This window comes from Dermacentor silvarum, chromosome 2, assembly GCF_013339745.2.
Source record: "Dermacentor silvarum isolate Dsil-2018 chromosome 2, BIME_Dsil_1.4, whole genome shotgun sequence".
In the NCBI taxonomy this organism is placed as follows: Eukaryota; Metazoa; Arthropoda; class Arachnida; order Ixodida; family Ixodidae; genus Dermacentor; species Dermacentor silvarum.
Window position 1 is genome coordinate 255,847,605 of NC_051155.1, and position 27,414 is coordinate 255,875,018.

A 27,414-nucleotide genomic window follows, 5' to 3' on the forward strand; every position below is an offset into this window, starting at 1 on the left:
CGCTCCTTCATCATCACTTTCGCCACCGCAATGGAGACATGCTACAACTGCCGCCGCATCGAACACCGCCAGGATGTCTGTCCCGCACCAGCCAGCCCATGCTGCCAGAATTGCGGTGAAAAGCACACGCCGCCGACCGAGCCCCCAACATGTCCACCCAAGTGCATCGTCTGTGGGAACGGGCATCATGTTGGGAACATGCAAGTACCGGTACGCCCGCCCGCCACCACGCACTACCCAGCCAGCTGCGGGACGCCAGTCAAGAACCAGGGAGCAGCCCACCGACAGTCATCGCGCAGTGCAAGCATTACGCGCTCCGCTTAAGCCACGGCAGGACATCACATGGGCCGCTCGTGCAAGGAGATCGCTGCCTGCCTCCGCCCAGGAAATTCCGGACCTCAACGAAGGGGAGCTCCGGGCCCTGCGGGAAGAAGTAAGCCGCCTCACAGCCCTCACTCAGCGCTCACTTGCCTCTCCTAAGCTTTCTCTCTCAACTTCACCTCCTACTCTAACACAAACGAACACCGCTCCCCCTCAATCATCGCCCTCAAAAAAAGAAAAACGTATCACTCCCCTCCCCCCTCCGGGCCGACTGATGTTGACTCTAAACTGAAAGAGCTCTCCAACCGATTTGACAAAAAAAACCTCAAAAGATCTTGAGATTCGCCTCGAAAGCAAATTCAACGCCCTTATCTCTGACCTCGCTACAAAATTGGAGGCGTACATGGAACGCTGCATGGAATCTATACTCCATACGATGGTCGGCCTTCTCGAAGTACGCCTAACACAGCTCCACCCGCTGTCTGCCCCCCTCCTCCCCACAGCACAACCTACCGCCATGGAACTCCACATCCCAATAGATGCCAGACTAGCCCCTCTTATCCATCCCCCTACGATCCAATATGGCGGGACGGGACAACAATAATTCACTTCATGTCATAACCTGGAACTGCCGCGGCTTCCGGAGCAAGCAAGCGCCCTTGCAGTTTCTACTTCCTAAACTTTCCCCAACGACCCAAGTCCTCATTCTCCAAGATACTGCCACTTAGACTAGAGCACTGCACGGGCCGATTTTTCCAGCCCGGGCCCGGCCCAGGCCCGTTTTTACATTGGGCTGCCCGCCCGAGCCCGACCAAAAGTTTCATGACAAAACCCGGGCGCGGCCCAGGCCCGGAAAATAATCTACGTTACCCGCCCGGCCCGGCCCGCCACCCCTTTACCTTAGGCCCGAGCCCGGCCCGAGCCCGGCTCGAAACCGGCCCGAACCCGGCCCGAGACAGAAAAAGATATTTTTTTCAGAATCTACACACGCGAGGATAACTCGTTGCACGTTACATCACACCACCAAAAAGCCCGAGCCCGGCCCGGGCCCGCGTCAAAAAGCACATGCCGTGCCCGAGCCCGGCCCGAGCCCATGAAAAAACTGCCCTACCCGGCCCGGCCCGGCCCGTGGGCCGGGCCGGGCCCGGGCTTTCGGGTAAGCCCGAGCCCGTGCAGTGCTCTAACTTAGACCACACTCCCCACTTACAACTCCACACACTCTGACCTGACACCACAAACAGACCCAGGGCGTCCACATTTGTGCACTGCACTCTAACACATAAGACACATTACATCACGTCAGAGACGCCCTGCGTGATCACCGCAATTATCCATCACACACATACACTCCCATCCATCCTTACCGCCAATATCTACCACCCCCCATGCCAACCGATGGCCTCCTTGGACTCCCTCCTCCGAGAGCTGTACCGTCTGGTAGGGAAGCACCCCCTACTAATCGTTGGGGATTTCAACAGTCAACACCACTGACTGGGGATACAAAACAACCACACACAGAGGTCGCAGGCTCTGGCTTCTCCTGCAGAACCTCCAACTTTCCGTCCACAACAATTTTCAGACCCCTACGCGAATCGGCAACAGTGTCAGCATGATCCCTAGACGGGATCTGGTGCTCAGCCGCTCCCTCCGGGATGTGACTTGGACGAAAACAAAACACACACTGGGCAGTGAACATTACTTGATACAAGCCACTGTACCATTCAAACCATCCCTGCACACCTACACGACCCACAAACTTATCAACTGGGACGCTCTCAGCACAGAGCGGATTGCCAGCCCTGACAACCGCATCACCGACATCAACGACTGGGTAGACTCTCTTCAGACTGATATCCAACACGATATGCAGCAGATTGAAACCACCACAGACACACCCGCACTAGATGCCAGACTCGCCCACCTCTGGGAGGCCTACCACAGCCTCCTACAGAGGTGTAAACGGGTTAAACATAACAGAACACACACACACACACACACACACACAAAAAAAACGCTTAACCACTCTACAATCCCAAATTCAGCTACATTCGGAGGAGCGCTGCCACTCTGATTGGGGGCAAGTATGTGACGCCATCGCCGGTGAACTGTCCACCAAACGGGCGTGGCACCTCCTCCGTCACCTCATCTATCCGTCGAAAGAAAAAAAAAGTTGTCGCAGTTTCACCTGAAAGGCGAAGCATCAATTGCGATAGCAAATTTGTAGCGAGCTATACGGAGTAATGATATTAGCTTTATCAGCTGTATAAACTTGGACATGCAGCAGCACCGGCAACACGCAGAACTGTTGTCGACGCCGTCGGCGTTTTGTCCGCGTTCGCTCAAAATGCGTGCGGCGTTGGTGACTGTTGCCGGAGCCTCTGATATAAATAGGCACTTGGTGCCGCAGCTAAACGTCGCCTCCCTTCCCTCCCCCTCCCCCCCACGGCCTTTCGTGCGTCGGAAGAAGGCACGTTTGCTCTACATATATGGTGATTGTAGAGGAGGAAAGAGACGCCTACTTCTGCAGCCCTTAAGGGAGCACGGCGCAGAACGCGCGTTTGTTCTCCGCCGTGCGTTCACTCCCCGTGAAAGCGCGCGTCCTTCGCGCCCTTTCACTCGCTCATACAGCGTTCGGCGCGCGGCGACGATTTCATCTCCATTGACGTCATACGGAACCTCACGGCGACGGCGACGGCGACGGCAGAAATCTGCTTTTGAGTGTCCATATAATTGCTATCGCAATAAAAAAAAAACTGAGCACCACGTCACCCGGCTCATAAACGCACACATGGACAATCCCGATGCTCTCTTGGGTACACTCCGCGACGCATACACCTTACCCGGCATACCAACTTCTCGCCCCTCATATACAGGACAGCTGAACCCCGAACTCGATACCGACATAACAGAGGCAGAGGTCAAGCAGCGCTCTTGACTCTCCACACCAATTCCGCCCCCGGCGCCGACCAGGTCACCAGCACAACGCTCCGTAATCTGGACACTCGATCGATCACTAGCATCACGGAGTACGTCAACCATTGCTGGAAGGAGGTCTCAGGGCACCCTCCCTCAGCCCTGGTGCCACGAGAAGATAATCTTCATCCCGAAGCTCAACAAACCACTTACACTCCAAAACGTTCGCCCAATCTCGCTAATCTCGTGTCTCGGAAAGTTCTTCGAGCATGTGGTATCAGCGAGGCTTACACAGCACATGGCAGACCATGACTTATATCCTCACATCATGGTGGGATTCCGCCCCCATTTGTCCACACAAGACGCCATGCTGCAAATCACCCGTGACATCTTCGACCCGCTCATTCCAGGCCACGTCACGGCAGTCTTGGCCTTTGATCACGTTGAACATCATGCGAGCATGACTGCACTCTCCGCAATGAATGTGGGTGCACGTACGTACACCTACATTCGGGGCTTTCTCACAGCACGCACGGCTGAGCTTCTCTTCGGCCCGCTTACCTACCCCACATACTATCTAAAAAGCGTCGGCACCTCGCAAGGGTTCATCCTCTCACCGTTCTTATTTAATATCACTGTGATCCCCCTAGCACGACAATTGGCAACTGTTCCTCACCTGAAACATACTCTCTTCGCTGACGACATCACGCTATGGACTACCCATGGTAGTGATGGCGCCATACAGGACACTATCCAAGCAGCCGCCAATTTGACCCAAAACTATGGAGTTAACGTAGGACTTTCTTCCCCAGAGAAGTCCGGGCTGCTTTGCATCTGTCCCAAGAACAGCAACTCGCCCTGCTGCCCCATCATCATCGAATTGGATGGCAGACCGGTACCAGAGGTGCAAGCCCTCCGGATACTGAATATGCATAGCCTGAGTGCGGTGTTGCCAGATTTGGCTATATATAGCCAAGTTGGGCTACGGGCAAAATTTTGTGGCGTCGACTTGGACGAGTTGGCTATGTGGCTATATTTGGGCTACTGAAAATCTGCGACTTGGCTGTGTTTGGGCTATAAGTGGCGCCCTAATCCACGCTCCAGAGGTGGCTCTGATCGGGTAGAGGCAAATCTCGAAGGCTGTGTTATAGCTGGTTAAGCCGGCCGCGTGGCTGTGCGTGTGTGCGTGCGCGAAATGACCCCCCCCCCCCCCCCCCCTCCCGCCGTTCTCTGAGCCGGTGACTTGGATCTTTGATGCACTTAAACTTACACCCTGCTTGATCGTTAGGCGCCCAATCCCCGGGCATCGGGATGAACCAGGAAGTAGTGGGTTTTTCACAGTATACTGTACTATCACGGCTATGTTCAGGAAGGGAGAGCAGTAACATGGGGTCGGGGCCGTCGGGCGATCGTGGTGCCAACATGAAAGAAGCGAAGCATGGGTGGATGACACGCTCCAGTGTGTTCATGGCCATGTCTTTCGAAAGAAGTATCGCGCCGGGCACAGCTTTCGACCTACTCCACGCTTCTGGCGCGAAGCTTTACTGCCATTTTCCTTCTCCTGCTAGATGAATTTTTCTTCGTGCTTAGATTCGAGATTCATTTCGATAGGTTGGACGTAAGATCGGATCCCCCTCAGAGAGGAGAATCCAAACACGGGGAAGTGGGCCTAGTATGCGAGAACGTATAAAAAATAATGGGAGCAAGACCCCGAGCCAAAGGTGGGTTCTGGTGCTTTTACTTCTAGATGGTTTGCCCGTAACGTCATGAATGCAAATACTCATTCTACTAATATCGAAACATGTTTTCCACGATGACATCAGTGCACCACGTCACATGAACTTCACCCACCATGTTAGCGTAACTTGTGAGGTGTCGTGCTGCTGGCTCAAGAACGCGGGTTTGATTCCCGACCACAGCGGCCGCATTTCGATCAAGGCGAAATGCAGGAACACCCGTGTACTTAGGTGCACGTTGAAGAACCTGAGGTGGCCAAAATTATTCCGGAGTCCCCCGCTGTGTCATGCCTCCCAATCATATCGTGGTTTTGGCACGTAAAACACTAGCAATTATTAGAGCTTCAGAATAGGGGCCTCTAACGTATTGGGGCCCCAAAGAAATAGCGTCGAAGCCACTGCGCATGCGCAAGACGGAAACTGTGTTTGGGTTTTGCGTCGGGCACGCTATTTCATCGATTTAGCGGGAGCCCCAAAAGCTTTCGTCAACAAACATGGCGGTGCCCAATGAAGCGACGGCTCTAATTTAGCATAAAACTGGGCTCGATTCGTGGTAATGCGTGAAGTTCGTAAGCTAGAAGAAGGGATTGTGGTTATCGCTTTCTCTCAACTAACATGTGTAATTAATGAAGATTGATTCATGATACGACGCTGATTCCGAATTCAATTGTCGATTTCATGGCTTGTAGGCCTATCACGGATTGACTTGGCTGGGTGAAGGTGCGTAAAGTTGGTTACTCAAAACTAAGCGCAACAAGTTGCATGCTGCTAATAGAATAAGTTCTAAATTGTTTTAAGGCAGAACACGAAAGTCTAAATTAGTTTTCTTATCATAAAATTGTATATTATATTTTAATATTTATAACAGCTTGTCTTTGACGCCGTAGTGACGCTGCAAACGCAACACGCTATCCACAAACGCAAAACGCCTATTCCAAAACTCTTCATTCCTGCATGCCCCAACGCTAACACCGGCAAAGCTCTTTGGGGCCCCAAACTTTTAGGGGCCCCTATTCTAAAACTTTATTAGCCATCAACATGGTTTGCTTTTTGACAGTAACTGGTTTTCACAGCATTACCACTGTTATCAATTTGGTGTTTACCATTGCTTTTTGTACGCCGTCGCGGCTTTTACCATTTCGAGCGAGTTAGTTCAGGACGTGCTCGTCGCCGAAAACGACTGCGCGCTTCTTGCACTATAGTGTGCCGGTTTGCGCAGTAATCTTTTAAAGCTGCGCTTACACCGATTCAGACAGTGAGTGGCATCTGTTGCCTGTCCTATTAACGCATGCTCTTGGCATGCTAGAGACCTAAGATGGCGGCCAGTTTGATGTAAATTGACACTATATAGTTGGTGTGTGTCTCAGCTAATCCGGGCCAAGCTAATTGAAAAACAAAAATAAGAAAATGAGAAAACAAGATAGGACGATGAGACAAATAACGCGAGATGTCATACCGCGAAAGACTTGTTTTAGCTTATCAAAAAAGAAGCCGTGAGCATGTCGCTGTCGCAGATCGCTGGACAGCTGAACTTCTACGCCGTAGGCAGAGATAACGTGAGAGATCGATGACGCTGAACATTATTTTGTGTTCATGACAACTAAAGAACAGAGTTCGTAGTTAATATTACTGTAAATAAATAAAAATAATAACTTAGTACTATCTGTCATAAAATAAAAGCATTGATTTAGCCCTGTGCAGCGATTCGCTGGAACTTAAGAGCTACCGAGGCCAACCAAAAAGTGTTCTGTGCAAGCATGATGTCGCTGTTGTTGATGCAAAGAGCCGACCGTCACGGCGGCACGGACATTTTGCTCCGACGGGTTGTGCAAAAAAGGATTGCTGTTGTCGAATGTGAAAATGTATACACAAATAAAACTGCAAATAACAATGGCTATATTTGGCTACAAAATATTTTGCACTTTTTTTCTGTTTGGCTACATTTGGGCTACAACTTCTCTAGCTTTTGGCTACGCCGCCTCGTCGGACCTGGCAACACTGCAGGCTGAGTACGTGATGGAAAGAACACCACTACACTCCGGAGACTCAAGCAAGTAGTAGGGGCGATCTCGCAAATCATCCGCCGGGTCTCAGGCCATCACAAGGGTGTGAGGGAGCCTGACCTATGCCGCCTTGTTCCCGCCTTCGTACTCAGCCATGTGTTTTAGTCCCCCCACTAGCTCTCTCGCCGTGAAACCGACGCCATGGATGCTCTCATTCGTCGGGCTTACAAAGTCGCCCCCCACTTTCCCATAAATACACCTACCGACCGACTCTTACATATAGGCCTTCACAGCACAATCGGGAATCCCGATACCGGCCAATAATATGACCTTACGCCCCATTTCAAGACCCTTACACCGCGAACTGCTCATTAAGCCGCTCCCCCGTAACATTCACCCCTACCACCACAATAAGCGCCATAGAGCTCGCGCGACAGCACTCCACGGCTCGGAACCGGACGCCGTATGGGTAGATGCGAGCGATGAAGCGGTCGCTATGGTGGTGTCTCCCCCATCGCAGCACAAATCCCTTAGCGATCGAACCCTTTGGCGCCAATTACACCCTCTCCCCTCACTCTTTCTCGCTATCACCCACTTTTCCTCACCTGGGCTCTCGGTCCTGAACCTTGTGCTTCTGCTCTCCACATCTCCTTTCCCATTGTGCGGCGGATTCTCTACCGCGGGGCACGTGAAGCGGACTGGGAGACCCTGCTGCGCTCCGGAGACCCGGTCGTGCAGACCATGGCTATACTGACCGGGCTGCCAGCGTTGGGGACTGAACGAACATAAACGCTTAAGTGCAGTGGGGTCGTGCGGGGGGTCTTGGAGCCTGCGTACTCCAAACTCCTTAGTTTCAATAATAAAGTTTTTATGATGATGATTATCTGGTCTGACCCGCACCGGTGCGTTGCTGTTCCACTGCGTTATTGATAAGCTCAGCAATCGGTCGCATACAGTGACCCGCGCCATAGACGGGAATCTGGTCGCATCCCACCCTGCATTCCATTTCTGTCCTTCAATTTGTGTCGCAATTGTTGGCGGCCGTGAGGCGGTAGTCAATGTGTCCTTTCGCTGTCGTTTTGTAGGCGCCGAGGCAGGGCGAAGGCCTCGCATGCATTGTCGTGCGTCACCTGGCTCAAGTCTCTTCCTCCACCGTCGTCGGCTGCGTTTCGCTTCCCCCACTCTGTTACTATATTAAATAACCGCTTACCTGCCACGCACCGTTATTTTATTTCTCCTAAAAAGACAGAAGGATACGCCCTTTCCCTTTCCAGATTCCACCGCCGTCTTCCCACCAGCGGCATACTCTCAACTCGAAGGCGAGCGGGCGGCTTCTCTCTCTCCTCCGTTGCCCTTCCCGCGGGCGCGTCAGCACCGAACATATAACGTTGGCGCTATTTTCTTGCTTGAAAACTCCACTAACGTCTGCTTACCTGGCCTTCACGCTTTTCTGCCACGCGCTTGAACCACCGAGGACCTGGGTGCTTTACGCGTTACACGAGGTCAGATCAGTTGATCAGTGCGCAGGACGGGTAAGCCAGACGACGAGGAAGGGCGGGCGTCCGACGGCATGACAAAGCCACGCTCGCAGACGGATCCCTCGTTTCTGGACCAGTCAACAGCTTTTGCCTAGCTGGTCATCCGGTGGTCTTACGTCACGCGGTGCGTAACGCGTGCTTAAGGTTGCATGCCATCGGTAGTACAAGTCGGGCTACTTGGAGCGATATAGGCGCGGAACAGGTCGACACCACTGGCCCTGATCATGCTGCCTTCGCTCGCGACTGTTCTGAGATACTCTTGAGGTTCAGCCGGAATCCGTTCTTCGAGAGGTGTTCGTGCCAGGTCGCTGCGATCTGCAGCTCCTGTCGTGTGCGGCGACGACCACATCATCTGCAAGAGCAGAGTGCAAGGCACGTGATGGCGCTCATGACCAGCGGAAACGGCGGTGAATAGAGGGCGGAGCCTTGCTGCACGTCGACGGACGTGCGCAGCTGCTTCGACATTTTGGCGGCGCCTCAAACTTGACTCTTCGAGTCGCGGTAGAAGAGCCGGACCCAAGTGACGAGCTCCTCGGACGCGTGACGTTGCCAGGTCAGCGCCGATTGAAAGCGTTTTTCGAGATCGAGGAATGCAACGGGGAGCGGGGCCTCTGCTTATCGCGGTGCTTCCTGCGGACCTGTCGGGAGGTGCGTGAATCGTGTCATTCACTCCGCTGCCTTTCACGAAGTAGCCTTCCTGCCGGTTAGCCGTCAACTAGGCGGCGGAACCACCTTTCGCGGGTGCGCTAATGTATGTGTTTGAGAGAAGAGAAATGGTCCTTTAGATGGTGGACTTACCATCCCGATAAGCAATTTAGTACGTCTCTGCTAATTGGCGTCTTTTTTTATTGTGATAGCAATTATATGAACTATATGGACACTCCTGGCGCATTTTTGTCGCCGGCGTAGACGTCGCCGTGATGATCCGTATAAAGACCAATGGCGATAACACCATCGCCGCGCCAGCGTTTTAACACCACTTCCTCACGCCAGCGTTTTGGCAGCGAGTGCCCGCAGACATCAAGTGCGATATGTTCATGTTTGCCTTTGCGCACGTGACACCGTGCTTGTTAATTTAGTTAGTAAGCGAATGTTTAGAAGTTTGTTTGGCCGATAAAACTACTATCCTTAATTCGTACAGCTGTCTACTAATTTGCTATCGCAATCGATGCTTCGCCTTTCGGGGGAAACTGGGACTTTTTTCCGCTCTTCGAAGATGGTTCGAGAACTTGGTGAGCCAAGGAGTGGACTTTCAGCTACTGGCTCTACACAGTTCGGCTGAGATGCTGTCCGGTCCTGCTGCCTTGCCGGTTTTCGCCTGTTTCGTCGACTTCTTCGGCGGGGAAGGGTGGTTGACGGTGATGCGCTGGTGCTCCTAGGTCGAGATCTTCTCCACGTGACACCCCAAAAGCTCTGCAGCCACCCACTTGTGGATGATCTGCTTGTTCTTATTGTTGACGCCCTGTAAGAGCTCGATCTGTAGCGTTCATTGATGCTGACGTTTGGCGAGGCGGCGGAGATTTCGCGTCGAGTTTCTCGTAGACCTCGGTACATAGGCGGTGGCCCACCTTGTGGCAACAGATTTTACAGCGAAGTTGTCAGTGCCAGAGAGAGAAAACCGAAGAGGGAAAGATAGGGAGGTTAACCTCCGTAGCCGGCGCTCGAAATGTTATAAAGGTGTTTCCCCGATGTGGAAGGGAAAGCAAATAATTGACCGAGTTTATATTTGGATGCGTCGAGGCGCACGTTAGAGGTGATGCGAGGGCAAAACTATAGGTGTGGATATTAAGTATGGGATAAATGAAAACGGCTAAACCCTTGATTTCTGTCTGTTTAGAGGTATTTTATGAAGCGCTTGTGAGTCCTCCCCGATGCCTCGAGAGAACCAAAATAGGCAGCAATTTAATATTTTGCGAGAATAGCCGCCATGTGATGGGTGATTTGCATCAAAAGATTGAAGCATGTTTGTCTATATGGTACTTTGGGAACTAACCAAATTCCCGTTTTCTTCCTGTCTAGGGTTGTTAAACGAAACGCGTGTTTGTTTGCCCAGTGTACCGGGAGAACAAGATGTACCTAGATTTAATTTGCACAGGAGTGGGTGAATTTCGTGCATGGTGTATGATCAATAAACCATGCAAGTTCACAAACTGTGCAGGTTAGATTTGTAAATCTATTTGTAGAAGCGTTCCAGAATCTTAGATGTCTGTTTTAGGAAGCCCGTGCGGAATCTTGTCCAATATCCTAAAAGAATTGTACATGCCGCATAGTGGACATTTCGATGGATTAGGAGGCATCTTGTGGGCTATGTGCATAGCGAGAGAGAGAGAGAGAGAGAGAGAAGAACTTTATTTATTTCCGGCAGATTGTTGGGCTAGGTTCCCACCTAGGAGCCAGCGGAGAGACCGTGTCTCCCGGCAGCTTCCTCGGCCTGCTGGATAGCCCACAGTTGCTGGTCCAGGCCTGAACTGAGCAGCGCAGTCCCCCAAAGCGGCCGAAGGCCCTCATTGGAGGCCGCGACCCCAGTATTGCTGATTAATGCTGGACATGCCCATAGGATGTGATCTAGTGTGGCTCTGGTGTTACAATACTGGCATAGATTGGTTGTATTTAATTCGGGGTATATATGGTTCATGATGACTGGAACCCTGCATAGCGAAAGTTTAAAGCATTTCAGCTAATTACAACCTTTGCAGTAGAGTACTGATGCAAGCGCTGAAGGCGTCAAATGTGTGCTTTGTAAACCACGCAGAATTTATCCCGCTGTTCTTGGGAAACTAACTGCCACCGAGTGACGACATTGGCAATTGACCAATGCTGTGGACGTCCGGAAGGTGGAGGAAGGTTCTCTGGCAATCCGATAGCGTCCTGGTTAGCTCTGTCACACGCAAGAACTCCTTTACGTAAGCGTTCTTTTACCAAGCTGAAAGACTTTTGAATGAAGAGGTGTTGCGCAGCAGACACACGGCGCCGACGATCTTCTTTTAGTGTTTCCTTCTGGACACGCTACCGAAAGCGTGTCGCTAGCGTTCGAAACAATATCGGCAAAAAAAAAAAACTTATGTATCTCGAAATATAACACGAAAACTTATTGTGTACACGTTTTTCAAATAAATTTAGCATAAGAAACGCCAATATAAAGATTTATTGTAGTAGCTTAAAGAGCGTCATCACGTGACATCCCCAGCCCGTTCGATCTGCTTAGGAGAGTACAGAAGAAAGATCTACACCTTCTGTGAGACATAAAATTATTTTTATGATGAGCCTAGGCGACAGAAAATTACGCATTCGATTATTTTCTTTAATATGTGATAATTGCTGGTGTCCACTGCTTTCGAGGCAACTCCTTTTCGGCTGTAAAGGAGATCGGCGAACTCCTCTTCCAGAAAAGACCACTTCTGAAAAAGAGATCGCTCCCTGTCGTGTGTCTGCGGGCGAAACTCTTTTTCGGCAGAAGTCTTTTTGCTCAAAAGACTTTCGAGTGCCCGTGTGACAGGGGTATAAGACTCGGTTAGGCGTTGGTCCTGAGATCGACGCACGGACCAGAACAAACATTTCTTCGACTCCGAAGGTTTCTTTCCGAGAAACCCGTATGGATGTGCTTTGTTGCTCGGTGCTACCGAGTTCGATGGATGACAGTTTCGCCCCTTCCCTTTAGGGCGAACGTTGAGCCTGATGGGCGTGGAAAGTTAAATGTGTGCGTGCGAATTACGGCGTCTGTAGCAAATAACGTGTTAAGTTGACGGACGACAGATGCAAGACGAACAGCAAGGGTTTTTGCATTTATTGAGCGACGATCATTTTGCAAGTACGAAGGGACAAGTGAATAGCACAAGATGTGGCTCGGATATGTAAGCCAAGCATCGGTGATAAGACACTGTGATGGTGCATGCGCAGTGCTTTTCCCTGATAACACCAACATCACGTTGCCGTGATACAGGACACAACAGAGCGCATGCAGCCACGACACTACCTATTTAAGTGCTCGTGAGCACTGCCAACACCCCCTAGATAACAGAAGACGTGTTCACTCTGATCCATGACGTCACGCTACCTGGCCCGAAATTTCCATTGCCAAGGATGACGTCAAAATTACTGTTGCTTACTCGGGAGCATCCCCATTAGATTATATGGCAGTCGGTCCAGGTAGCATGACACCATGGATCGGAATGAACAGGCCTTGTGATATCTAGGTGGTGTTGGCACTGAACGCAGCGGTTATCCGCAATATTTTTAATTAATGTTCTGTACGAACAAACGGTGTGCTTTAATGACCGCCTTGGAAGTGCCTCGCTTATGCAAGTGCTACCGCGCGTTTTGTTCTACGAAGGGCGCATTATTTAGGCCATTTTCCTGTAGTAGTTATTTGCCGCCTGGATCAAATTAAAAAAAAAGAAGGAAATGTGAGAAACGGGATATCGCCAGTGCGCATACGACGTTCATTTTGTGTGTAGATAAATTACAGTCCCTATTCAAAAAAAAAAAAAAAAAGCTTTAGCAAGTGTGCAAAAGCGCTATAAGGTCATTATCTTAAATATTTTCCAGTGTCGTAAGAAAGCTGTACGCGATACCCAGTTCCCATTGGGTGGAAATAGGAGCAATGTTAGTGTCAATGTTAGGGAAAAGTTTAACATTTCTAGCGTAATTGTGCTCGTTGCAGATATTTACTGAACCCTCAATTTTCTCTGTATTCGTGGTTTATATACGAGACGCCTGCATTGTCCCCGGTGATCTAGACGAGCTTACTTGTATATATCTCCCAGAAATAGGGGGACAAGATATGGCTAATGTGCAGGCAAGGTTAGGCATGCGAAGTTAATAGTTTGTGGGTGAAGTACAAATACAGCCTAAAATATTTTAAACAAAGAGTATTCGTGAAATACGGGCCTTGCTGTAAATTATTTTAGCAAGTCATTGAAATGGCTATATGCGGGCATAGTTGCGAAAGGGTGAGTTGTATATGCGGGTAACGCTTAAAGTGTGTGGCTAATTTGAGGCAACTGAAGAAAAACAGCTTCGCCTTGAAACGTGCATTGAACGAGTGATCGACGCTGCAGACAAACAGGATGCATGAGTAGGTCGTAAGCAACGGTTATCGACCGACAACAATGGTCTTCGGTTTCACTTTTGCCAACATATCTCATCCGCTGAAGTGATGCAGAAAATGACGCCATGGGATAAGTAGTGCTTGACAATTATCGAGGCTCTGTCAGCGTTTCCTTGATAAACTGCGTGAAATTCGGGGAGGTTTTGGCGATGGGTGGCAATGCATCTGGAAAGGGGGCAATGGACGGCGTCTCTAAACCACCCTGTTCGCTTGCCGCATATTTATAGGTTTGGTCAGCACGCAACACAGACAATTGATTCCATGCCTGTAACCTATCGTAAATGTCGCGGCACGAAAGCGCCTAGCCACCTTGTACGTTTTTAGATCCTGTGTGCATGCGTTGGAGCCCCCAATAAATGAAAAACCGCACCAGCTATCTTCGTGCTTGGAAATAAATCAGTTGCACATCTCGCGATAGGTTTTGCAGCTTCCCCATTGGAGGTGTTGCGTGTAAATCAATATTCTAAAGCTTTGGTTCATCATCATCATCAGCCTATATTTATGTTCACTGCTGGACGAAGGCCTCTCCCTGCGATCTCCAATTACCCATGTTTAAACGTTTCTTACTAATGACTTTGTCACTAATGCGATGAATTGCTCAAGATGATTGGACAATACTTAGTCGGTTGCATTTGCACAGTGCAAATATGATTCATTGAGAGGTGTTAGCCCTAAAAACTCTGCACATGCGTGCACAAAGCTGCAGCAGCATTGTCGATGGATCTGTCTCTAGAATAAGCTTCCGCCACCGATGAGCGCCCCTTACGAGTAGTATTTGTGAACTCACGATGATAGCCTGTTCGTAACACCCTTGAAGCGATCATTTAAACTTTGAAAAAGTTGATTGGTTAAGGTTAGGTTGGAATAAATGTTGACAACTGCTGTATCTCCGGCTTCCCCTCAAACAATAAAATTTCCACTGATCAGAGGATTATAACATGAAGTGATGTGAAAAACGTCATGTATCTAGATAGTCGGCAGTGAATAAAATACTAGCTCCTAGACACGGCGAAAGATCTACGTTTCTCTTTCTTATTCTGAGTGTCTTAGTGCTCTATATCTCGCTCTCCCCTAAAAATAAAGTTCCAAGGCCACCTAGACCCCAACTTAAGCTGATCGGTACGGACGAGGCAGAGAAAAGCAAGAAAGAACTGTTGTCACTTACAGCTTGCGAGGTGTCCTTCCGCTGACTCGTTTTAGCTTCACCTCTACCACTGTAGAAAAACTAGTTTTGAACGAGCGTGGTTCAGATTAAGTCAAATTTGCAAACGCATAGTCTACCTACGTTGAAAGAAGCTACTGCTTGCGATAGACGGTACTCGAAGGAAATCAGAATTGTGCGTTATGGAGCGCGTTAAAGGAGGAACGTCGTTCGGCGAAGCAAAATGGAAGCGCTTATGGGATGAAACGGCCAACACGCCCGAGGCACACACATGGCAGTATACGTAGAAGGCGGCCTTGGAAAGGCGGGTCTTCAAGGCGCGCTAAACAGTGATGCCGACCGGGAAGCACTCGCGTCATTCCGATGTACACACACACGCGGCTGGCGGCGCGCGTCTTTCGATGTGTTGCAAATGACATTACTGACGCCTGTCCCCTCGGTAGTGTAGCACGCATATGAAGGGAGCCCCCTAACCTAACCTATCCAGGGTGTCGGGGGTGGCTTAACTGGGAACATTGGACACATAAACATCGCCGGGGATAACGTAATCACTCTGTCCCGATTATTCATCTCTCAGCACTTCACCAGGGGTTCTTTCGTCACTCTGCCTATACGTTAATAGCCACGTGATAAGCCGGTAGATGATAAGGGGGAAATGAAATCGAGACCCACTTTCAGAAGAGTAGATTCATCCTCTATAAGTGCCGTCTCCTAATCCGGAGAAGTAATTTTAATCTCGGACGGGTAAATTTGGAGGAGCGCTGCTCCTTGCCGGAGCCGCATCACTGTACCTTGCAGCACGAAGCCATACGAATTGCTGTGCATATTGATGGAGCGACATTTTGCCATTCTCGCATAATGCTGTATTTGTGACACTTCCTCGCTTTCGCTGCCTTTTATACCAGCTAATTTCGGACAGAAGTTTTTGTGCATAAAGGAACCAAACGTAACCTCAACCGAGAATTGGAAATTTCGGATGAATCGACCTGACTCGTACCCCAGGTGTGTTAACAACGGTTGTCTAGGTGTTTTTTGCCCTTAGCACTTAGTTATAAAAACTCAAAATAAAGGAATTATTGGTAACTATTTTGTGGGGGTAGCTGTTATTGTGTAAGCATATTTACCTTTATTTCTTAGAGTTTTTGCACTCTGCTATAAATTGGGTTGGTATTTTAAAAAATACGGCAGGTATTACCAAATCTTCACTGGGAGTTTACCACTGTCACTGAAAAGAAAAGCGTACAATCTTTGCATTCTACCGGTACTAACATATGGGGCAGAAACTTGGAAGTTAACAAAGAATCTTGAGAACAAGTTAAGGACCGCACAAAGAGAGATGCAACGAAAAATGCTAGTCCTAACGTTAAGAGACCGGAAGAGAGCGGTGTGGATCAGAGAGCAAACAGGAATTGCCGATATTCTAGCTGACATTAAGAGAAAGAAATGGAGCTGGGCAGGTCATGTAACGCGTAGGGTAGATGACCGGTGGACCATTAGAGTTACAGAATGGGTGCCAAGAGAAGGGAAGCGCCGTCGAGGACGGCAGAAAACTAAGTGGGTGATGAAGTTAGGAAATTTGCAGGCCCAAGTTGAAATCAGCTAGCGCAAGACAGGGGTAATTGGAGATCGCAGCGAGACACCTTCGTCCTGCAGTGGACATAAATATAGGCTGAGGATAATGATAATGATAAATTGCACGTATTCTATGGAAGCATCAACCGTTTGGGCAGCGCTATAAAATATGAATGGCCAATTTGGTGTGGAGGCAGGAAACGAGAATATTATCGTTTATGTTTCGCGCATTTTGCTCCAGATTTGAAAGACTGGATTATCTTAATTTATGCGTGCGGAATAAGGCAGCGCAAATGTATGAAGCCTTCAACCCGGTTTATCGTGTTGATATTGTAAAGGAGTCTGAATTTCAGAAAAATAAGCTCTTTTAACCAGATAGCGTTAAGGGTCCCGTGTCGCCAAACATCTGGCGGCAGCATCGGCATCGGCATCGGCGTCCGTGGCGGAGAAATTCACCCCGAACCACCCCTACCATACAGGCCCTCCACTTGGCGCAAGGCGTTAGTGAACAAAAATTGAATTTCTCAAAGTAAAATCCGTCAGAAAAATCGTAAAGTATGATATAACTACAACCTACAGACATGATAGCGTCGGATTGTAATTTGAATGTACGAGAAAACATACTTCTGTTACGCGGAAACTCAAACACAAACCCCTTTTCCAGCATTTCTACCATAACAACAGTGGCGCGCTCGGGTAGGTTATTTGCAAAAGCCCCATCCAGACGGCGCTCGCCTCCACGGCAGCGTGAAACGCTGAGGTGAAGAGGTGAAGCGCGCAGAAGTGAAGGTGGAAAGAAAAAAAGCTGCAGCTGCCGGGAAGCCTGACAAGCATTTAGGGATCTTTGAATGCTAAAGCGTCCTCCAAATTTTGGACACGCACGCGCCTCGAGGCAACAGCAAACAATTAATAAAATAATAAAAAAAAGTCGCAGTTTTGCCCGAAAGGCGAAGCATCAATTGCGATAGCAAATTTACTAGTAAGAGCTATACAGAGTAAGGATAGTTGTTTTATCGGCTGCATAAACTTGGACACAATCACTTACTAACTGAATTAACAAGCATGGTGTCAGCGCGCACAAGCAAACATGAATAGATGACACTCGATGACCGCATACAACCACTGTCCAAACGCCGGGGTGGCTCAGTCAGCTAAGGCGTTGCGCTGCTGAGCACGAGGCCGCGGGATCGAATCCGGCCGTGGCGGCCACATTTCGATGGAGGGGAAATGCAAAAATGCCCGCGTGCTTGCGTTGTAGTGCACGTTAAAGAACCACAGGTGGTCAAAATTAATCCGGAGCCCTCCACTACGGCGTGCCTCACAATCAGAACTGGTTTTGGCACGTAAAACCCCAGAAATAAGAAAGAAAACGCTGGCGTGAGCATGTGCGGCGGATAGCAGCGAGCGAAGGTTCGTATTGTCTATCGCTTCAGCGGAAACTGAGCGGCAAAAGCACAGCGCATACAAAGGTAAGAGCCGTGTGGAGATTGCTTTCAAGATACGGTGCGCGCGACAGCCCGCAGCCGCACAAAGTACAAGTACGCAATTGCTGGCAGAGTAGAAGCCGCACCCCCTCCCTCCCATGCTGCCTTTCAGCTTTCCTCCCGACGCTGGTGATTGAGTCGCCAGTTCCCATGCGGTGATGGTGAAGAGGCGAAAAGCTGGCGTAATGTAGCCATCGCTACAATATAACCGCTTACGGTTACGAGCCTTCCGCGTGAAGCGACGAAGAAGAGCACGCGACCATGGACGTGCCGGTCAGGTTTTCGCGAACCATAGCGCGAAGATTTCGCTCTGCATCAGACATTTGTGCAAGAATTATTTGTCATTTCCACTCTCCACTTGCTTTTTCAAGAGCTCACGCAGGCGAGGCAGCTGCGAGGCACTTCAACACTGCGTGGATGACTGAATAGTAGTTTACGCCGTCGGCGTGAGCAACTGCACAAGAAGGCTGCAAGTGAGCGAAAACAGTACCGACCTCTTTTCGCCTCCGCTTTTCAAACGCGCCGCTGATCCTTTCTGCCTTGCGTTTTCGTGAGAAGACCGAGGGCACAGCGTCAGGCTTTGGGCATCGCCGAGGCATTTCAGCCCAACCGGGCTGGTCGCATAATCATCGTCGACGAAGTGGTCCGCGCAAATGAAGTCATTTTTAGAGGTCTCCAGGCTGGGCGTGATGGCTGACAGGCACGTATCCAAAGTTTACGCACCTTCTCAGCTCTAGGAAACGTGTGCCACCACGTGTCACTACAGACGATGCTGTTATAGCAGCCTTGAGCGCAGCAATGTCTGGGCATTTCCTTCCGCCGCGACGAACGCGGGAAGGCACATGTAAGACGCACCACCTGCATGGAGCGCCGACGGGCATAATGTTTCAGACGGACCACGTGCGAAGATCGCCGACGAGGATAAACGCTGCAAGTGACCAACACCCACGAAAGACTGCAACGGCTGTGGTCGACCTTTGCCGCGCGTGGGTGTTATGACGTCAAATTTCAGCTTCTGCCGGGGGCCGCTTGGAGGCAAGGCGCAACAGAAAATCTAAAAAAAAGTTGCAGTGGCTTAGCTCGGCTATGCCAGGATATACGTAGCGTTAGCAAAGGTTCAGCTGATTATTCTTAGCTTTCCTGGTTGTCTAGATTGTCAAGGATTAGCTTGATTGTCATGCTTACTGCTGCTCCAATGACACACACGCGGTATACGTATTATGTGGCACATGTATTCATTCCTCCTACGCTCAACCGTTAATTGCCAGGCAACTACTTCGGGATCCGATGAGTCAAGCTTCTCCGTTCTTCTGCGCTGTTGAGCAGCATTTGCGTTCTCCTTCTCCATGGCTATACCACACTGGCAAACGCCAGTCAGAAGCGCAGCGGCTCCAGCGCAGTGTCAGACGGCGACTGCACAGCGAGCGCGCGCCGGCGCCAGTGCGTCTACCACGGCTACGACGTCACTCCTCTGGAATGCGCAGACCGGCGGCGGTGAGTCGCGCGCGGCGGCGGCGGAGTGCGCGAGAGGTGCCGGCTCCGGTGGCTCCGGTGCGCAAGCCGTGTGACATCACTGATCCTTGCGCATGCGCAGCACGGCTGTTGATGTGCCGCGCGAAACTCGCTTGGCTAGGCCAGTGTAGCTAACGCTACAAAAAGATGTTTCGCGTTCTTTTTTTCAAAGCAGCCTGTTGTATTCGTCATTTTCGACAGTTCAACTTTTAATCCGACGCAAAAAACCACCCGCCCACTTTTGTGTCCGTATCTCTTTAAGCGTTGAAACGAAATGTGGCGTTATCTCTTACGGCAGGCGTATGGGAAATAAGTACGCCGATCTCACGCACTCGTCAGAATCTATGTAAGACGAAACTCCAGACGAGCTTGTTTATTGAACCCCACACAGGTATAGCAGCGATGCGGGCAACTGCGTTTACTCGTATACCCCGCAACATGAAACCTCATGCAATGTTTATTTATCCACCACAGAAGGTTTTTCATGTTTCTGCAGCACACAGCTTAGAAACTATGCCGAAATGGACGCAGGCAAACGCGCAGCGGTGCCTGCGCGGTGCCACGAGGACGCAGGCGTTGCCACGAGGACGTAGGCGATGTTTGAGGGGGGGGGGGGGGGGGGGGGCACACACGACACACGTCCAAAGCCATGCACACATTCTCTATGTGTATGTACCGCTTGTTTCACACTAACACACTGACCAGGTCTGGACTCAAAATGGGCACACACACACAGTGGCAGATAGAAAATGACCAAGAGAGAGAGAGATGCAACTTTTATTGACGCCAGCAATCATGAGGGCGGCCGCAGCCTCCCTCAGCCTAGCAGACGGCCTAGGTCCCCTAGGTCTCAGCGGCTGCCTCGGCTAGCTGGACGCCTTCGAGCATGCCCATAAAATATGTGGAAGATCCGCCCTATTATTACATAATTTGCATTGATCGTTGTATTGCCCTGGATAGAATCTGCTGCTGGCCACCGGGTTACGATACGTGTTTGTTTGCAGGAGGCGCCAGGCCACCACCTAGAAGTAAAATCCAAGTAGACCAAAGACGTCAAATATAATGCGTTATTTCATTGAGAGGTTGGTGTGCTCTGGAAAGAACCTTTTATCCGACAATATAGGTTTACGCTTTATGTAGGAATTTATATTTTTATTACATAGAACAGAAGTGCGCTTACTCGCACTGCTTTGCAAGTTAGCACACATTGGTCATGCAACGGCAAGCTAGCTACAGCGGTGATAGGCAAGCGGTGGTAATGGCGGTGATAGCGTAAACAAGCCGCTCATTCGCAGTTGAATCTTTTTCTCTTGGGAAAGCACCTCGGACCCAAAGGCATAATCGCGCCTTCCATCCTCGCTCGGTTCAAAACGGAAAACATTCGAGGAAATTTTGTGCTTGATTTTGCAGTGATCGCCGCCTATACGTGCTAAGTCGCATATGCTCGCTTCTGTCCGTGTTGCCTCAGCCTCGCTTTAGCCGCATATCTCAAAGCTTTGTAAAAAATAAAAAAGAAGTGCGACAGAATCAACTCGACGCCAATTGGCAGCGGCAGCCACGGCTGAAAGTGCCTAGTTTTCAGGGAATTTTCTGCTCGTTCTTGCAGGTGCTGCAAGTGATCGTGTTCTTTTGCACGCATGGAGCTGGCGAGCAGAATCGATCTGCTTGAAGCATTGATGAAAGGTCGATGTGAAAGGGTAGCTGCTGATCTGGTCAAAACGTTTTCAGCGAGACTATCATCTGAATCCAACATCGTGGAATTGAAAGCTGAAAAGGAAGCCTTGGCAAAAAGTGTCGACATGCTCCACTTCATGGTTGAAACAGCTCGAGCTGAAAACATAAGTCTCGCTTCAGGTAATAAAGACTTGAAGGCTTAGAATGAATCGATGAGAAAATGGGTGGCAGGACTTAAACAGCACTCAAGGCCAAACATTGTGGAAATTACGGCAGTAGCATAAGCGCAAAGCGACAGCTGCCTTGCGAGTGTGGTTGGTGAAGAAATAAGCTCTCCTACGATGACTTTGATGTTTTGCACCAGCGGTGTCCGAAACGGGCGATAAAAACGTTATTGCACGTTTCCGCTCAAGGACAAAGACGTAGGATTTTTTCCCATAAGGCGCGTTAGGCTCGGCTAAAGCTAAAAAAAAAAGGTTGGCTTCTCTGTACCGAATCATAACTACACTAAAACTGAAATTGGGGCAAGTTGGATATTCATATTCGTCAAATACTAGCGCGTACAAATAATAAAGAACAAGAAAGGAAGAGAAAAAAAATGTGGTTGATCCCTCTTATATAGGAATCGGTATAGAACACGAAAGTGAAACGTGTCTTCACAGAAGTAGTGTAATGTTTATTGCACATTGATATATAATGTCTATTGGTGTTTTGTGGCTAAAGCGCCCTTAGGCGTTGATGCACCCACGTTGACGCCTGGTGGCACGTCTCCTCCATCACGACTACCAACGTCGATGACCATGAGCAACCGTCGTGCATATGGAAGCTGCACTACGCTGCACACGCTAGCACAACGCGAAAGACGAAGCACGTAACTGACACACTAATACAACGCGCAAGACAAAGCACGTAACTGAATCGTCACCGAGTCAAATCAGCGCGTACAGCGCGTCGTAATTGCAGCCTCCGCGATCAACTTCAGAAACATTTTCAGAGCTAATTGCGGAGGCCACGCTCCGCTGTGCTGAGTACGGTGAACGCCACCTAGGTGGCGTTGGTAGTGCTTCTTGATGCCAGCGTCCCTTCGAATGCTGGCATCGAGGCGTCGTAGTGCTGAGACCACCGAAGCGTTCACTGTCGGTGCGCGTTAAGGCCGGAATACATGGAGCGAATAACCGGCGTCCGAGCGAAGAACTTCGTCGGGCGGCGAACGTCCGACGGCCGGCGTCAAGAAATTTGCCGTCCGCAGCCGATCTGCCTGTCCAAACATTTTCGTCGGGCGAACGCCGCCGCCGGAAGCGTCTAGCGCGCAGCGGTGGACGACAGCCAATCAGGAGGCACTAGTTCCGGTCGCAATGCATGCTGGTGTTTCGCGCGCGCGCGCCTTTTCGCGTCGTCTGCAATCGCGTTGGTGTTGCCGTGTCTGCATGTCTCTGCACCGATTGAGTAGTTCCTAGTATGATCTCTCAGGAATCGCGTTGTATTTGTACATCCCATATCCGCTGATCTGCGAGGAAACAGACAAGCAGTGCAAGCTCTCTACAACAACCTTCAACAGAAATCTTCTGATCTCAGAGGCCACATGCTGTCGTCATGCCTATCTCCCGACTTCCCCGATAGATGGCGTTGGCATCGGATATTTCTTTCGCTAGGCTTAGACGCGTTCGAAACGAGAAGCGATCTCGAAAACTACTCATGGTTATCCATAATACTCTGTCGTCGAAGCGGCCTGAGACTAAGCGAAAGCCGTTTACGCAGTCATTTGCTTCCAACTAAGTGAATTCTACAAGGACAACGCCAAATTCAGTTCGAAGCGGGCGGCCGGGACCGCCGCCAACACGGCGGCCAACGCGCGGCGGCGTTCGCCGCATGTATTGCAACACAGCAAACATCCTGCGTCGTGTCGCCGCGTCGTTACTTGACGCGTGAAGTTCGTCGAGAAAGTTCGCTCCATGTATCCCGGGCTTTAGTGTCATAATGCAGTACTTCTCTTTTCTGCTCGTAGGCGGCGGCACCGCCCCGAGCAAGAGCGCGGGTACACGGAGGAGTGTTAGATATATAAGGCGCGTCTGTGTAGTTCTCTGCGAATGCGTTTGTGGCGCAATGGGTTAAACGCTCGGCGATCTATCGTCGCGGACCGAGAGGTCGTGGGTTCGATTCCCAAATTTTGCATGTTTGTGGAACTTTTTCTTCTGGTTTCTTTCTTTGTATTATGTTCTATGACGTATTTCCGTGACGGAAATACGTCAGTGAAGTCTTGGTGGACCCCGGAATAAAACACTTTCGTGTTAAAAAAAATGTGGTTGATCCCTCTTATATAGGAATCGGTATAGAACACGAAAGTGAAACGTGTCTTCACAGAAGTAGTGTAATGTTTATTGCACATTGATATATAATGTCTATTGGTGTTTTGTGGCTAAAGCGCCCTTAGGCGTTGATGCACCCACGTTGACGCCTGGTGGCACGTCTCCTCCATCACGACTACCAACGTCGATGACCATGAGCAACCGTCGTGCATATGGAAGCTGCACTACGCTGCACACGCTAGCACAACGCGAAAGACGAAGCACGTAACTGACACACTAATACAACGCGCAAGACAAAGCACGTAACTGAATCGTCACCGAGTCAAATCAGCGCGTACAGCGCGTCGTAATTGCAGCCTCCGCGATCAACTTCAGAAACATTTTCAGAGCTAATTGCGGAGGCCACGCTCCGCTGTGCTGAGTACGGTGAACGCCACCTAGGTGGCGTTGGTAGTGCTTCTTGATGCCAGCGTCCCTTCGAATGCTGGCATCGAGGCGTCGTAGTGCTGAGACCACCGAAGCGTTCACTGTCGGTGCGCGTTAAGGCCGGAATACATGGAGCGAATAACCGGCGTCAGAGCGAAGAACTTCGTCGGGCGGCGAACGTCCGACGGCCGGCGTCAAGAAATTTGCCGTCCGCAGCCGATCTGCCTGTCCAAACATTTTCGTCGGGCGAACGCCGCCGCCGGAAGCGTCTAGCGCGCAGCGGTGGACGACAGCCAATCAGGAGGCACTAGTTCCGGTCGCAATGCATGCTGGTGTTTCGCGCGCGCGCGCCTTTTCGCGTCGTCTGCAATCGCGTTGGTGTTGCCGTGTCTGCATGTCTCTGCACCGATTGAGTAGTTCCTAGTATGATCTCTCAGGAATCGCGTTGTATTTGTACATCCCATATCCGCTGATCTGCGAGGAAACAGACAAGCAGTGCAAGCTCTCTACAACAACCTTCAACAGAAATCTTCTGATCTCAGAGGCCACATGCTGTCGTCATGCCTATCTCCCGACTTCCCCGATAGATGGCGTTGGCATCGGATATTTCTTTCGCTAGGCTTAGACGCGTTCGAAACGAGAAGCGATCTCGAAAACTACTCAAGGTTATCCATAATACTCTGTCGTCGAAGCGGCCTGAGACTAAGCGAAAGCCGTTTACGCAGTCATTTGCTTCCAACTAAGTGAATTCTACAAGGACAACGCCAAATTCAGTTCGAAGCGGGCGGCCGGGACCGCCGCCAACACGGCGGCCAACGCGCGGCGGCGTTCGCCGCATGTATTGCAACACAGCAAACATCCTGCGTCGTGTCGCCGCGTCGTTACTTGACGCGTGAAGTTCGTCGAGAAAGTTCGCTCCATGTATCCCGGGCTTTAGTGTCATAATGCAGTACTTCTCTTTTCTGCTCGTAGGCGGCGGCACCGCCCCGAGCAAGAGCGCGGGTACACGGAGGAGTGTTAGATATATAAGGCGCGTCTGTGTAGCTCTCTGCGAATGCGTTTGTGGCGCAATGGGTTAAACGCTCGGCGATCTATCGTCGCGGACCGAGAGGTCGTGGGTTCGATTCCCAAATTTTGCATGTTTGTGGAACTTTTTCTTCTGGTTTCTTTCTTTGTATTATGTTCTATGACGTATTTCCGTGACGGAAATACGTCAGTGAAGTCTTGGTGGACCCCGGAATAAAACACTTTCGTGTTAAAAAGAAGCCGGCAGATCCCTCGCTCAGTGGAAATCGATGTTATGTGAAGCAGGGTGCCTGGAGCCTACCAATTTAACGAAACGACCATGAGAGCGCCAAGACCTAGGCGGCTGTTTCATGACTTACATGACACACATCATGACATTCATATAACGGGACTCCTCAGGCTAACGGGCCTGAGGAGTCCCGTTAGCTACGCCTAAGAGACCTTAAGGCGAAAGCCTTAGTCATGCTCATGACTATGACTTCGACCATCAACTTTTAGCCTTTTCCTGCACTTAGTACCACATCCGAAGCCATTCCATTGCTTTCTGAGTGTTAATATTTTTTTCACTGAGTCACTGTTGTTTTTGCTGAGTCATGCTCATGACTAAAACTTCTACCATTGTCCTTTAGTATTTCCTTCACATAGTACCCAGGTCCGAACCCATTTCAGTGTTTTTTAGTGTTTATCTTTTTTCACTGAGTCATTGTCATTTTTGCTGAGATATATCCATGACTATGACTTGTACCATCATCATTTAGTGTTTCCTTCACTTAGTGCCCACGTCCGAACCCATTTCCGTGGTTTTTGAGTGTGAATATTTCTTTCGCTGGGTCATTGTCATTTTAGGTGGCTGTTTCATGACCTGCATGACACGCATGTAATGACATTTATATCATGACCTATCATTTATGTTCGCCATGCACTCTTGTCATACTATGCCAATTTTGGTACCTACCAAGTTACGGAAACGACCATGAGAGCACCAAGACGTAGGCGGCTATTCCATGACATACATGAAACGCATGTCATGACATCCATGTCATGAGCTATAATTTACGGTCGTCATACACTCTTGTCATCATAATCACTCGTCATCATCAGCCTATATTTATGTCCACTGCAGGACGAAGGCCTCGCCCTGCGATCTCTAAGTACCCCTGTCTTGCGCTCGCTGATTCCAACTTGCGCCTGCAAATTTCCTAGCTTCTAGATGTTGGAATGCGCAACATTTTTTCCTAGCTTCATCACCCGACCTAGTTTCCTGCCGTCCTCGACTGCGCTTACCTTCTCTTGGTATCCATTCTGTGACTCTAATTGTCGGCCGGTTAATCATCCTACGCTTTACACGGCCTGCCCAGCTCTATTTTTTCTCCTAATGTCAATAAGAATATCGGCTATCCCCGTTTGCTCTCTGTTCCACACCGCTCTCTTCCGGTCTCTTAACGTTAGGCCTAGCATTTTTCGTTCCATCGCTCTCTTTGCGGTCCTTAACTTGTTCTCGAGCTTTGTTATCCTGCAAGTTTCTGCCCCATATATTAGCACCGGTAGGAAGCAATGATTGTACATTTTTCTTTTCAACGACAGTGGTAAGCTCCCAGTCAGGATTTGGCAATGCCTGCCGGATGCACTCCAACCCGAATTTATTCTTTTGTAAGTTTCTCACTCATGATCAGGGTCCCGCGTGAGTATCTGACCTAGATAAACACACTCCTTTACAGACTCTAGAGACTGACTGGCGATCCTGAATTCTTGTTCCCTTGCAAAGCTATTGAACATTACCTTTGTCTTCTGCATATTAATCTTCAACCCCACTCTTGCACTTTCTCGGTTAAGGTCCTCAATCATTTGTTGTAATTCGTCCCCATTGTTGCTGGATAGGACAATGTCATCTGCAAACCGAAGGAGATATTCGTCGTTGATCCTCACTCCTAAGCCTTCCAAGTCTAAGAGCTTGAATACTTCTAAGCATGCAGTGAATATCATTGGAGAGATTGTATCTCCTTACCTGACCCCTTTCTTGATAGGTAACTTTCTACTTCTCTTGTGGAGAACCAATGTATCTGTGGAATCTTTGTAGATATTTCCCAGTATATTCACGTATGCCTCCTGTACTCCTTGATTACGCAATTCCTCTATGACTGCTGGTATTTACACTGAATTAAGTGCCTTTTCAAAATCTATGAAAGCCATATAGAGGGGTTTATTGTACTGTGCAAATTTCTCGATTGCTTGAATGCCATGGATGTGACCCATTGTAGCATATCCCTGCCTGAAGCCAGCCTGTTCTCTTGGTTGGCTGAAGTCAAGTGTCGCCCTGATTCTATTGGAAATTATCTTGGTGAATATCTTATACAACACTGAAAGCAAGCTAACGGGTCTATAATTCTGAAATTCTTTAACGTCTCCCTTCTTGTTGATTAGTATAATGTTGGCGTTCTTCCAGCTCTCTGGTGCACTTGAAGTCGTGAGGCATTGTGTATAAAAGGCCGCAACCTTTTAAAGCATGATATATCTCCTCCACCTTTGAGTAAATCGACTGTTATTCCATCTTCTCCAGCAGCTTTTCCCCTGGTCGTGTCTTGCAAGGCTCTTCTAAATCCATCGCTAGTTATAGAAGGAGCCTCTGTATCCGGT

General features: G+C 49.7%; 1 protein-coding gene and 1 long non-coding RNA gene across 4 annotated transcripts in view; both read right to left on the bottom strand.

Annotated features, from left to right (window-relative positions):
* LOC119443172 (retinol dehydrogenase 13) overlaps positions 1 to 15,022 on the bottom strand; it is a 100,696-nt gene extending 85,674 nt beyond the window's left edge. For all 3 annotated transcript variants that reach the window (XM_049662626.1, XM_037708336.2, XM_049662625.1), the window contains exon 1: positions 14,784 to 15,022. The gene's annotated coding sequence lies outside the window, so the exon portion shown is untranslated. The remainder of the gene's footprint in view (positions 1 to 14,783) is intronic.
* Positions 1 to 27,089, bottom strand: part of LOC125939611 (uncharacterized) — a 118,786-nt gene extending 91,697 nt beyond the window's left edge. Inside the window, exon 1 of the long non-coding RNA XR_007465775.1 lies at positions 26,560 to 27,089. This is a non-coding gene — a long non-coding RNA (uncharacterized LOC125939611). The remainder of the gene's footprint in view (positions 1 to 26,559) is intronic.
* Positions 27,090 to 27,414: the final 325 nt, after the last annotated feature.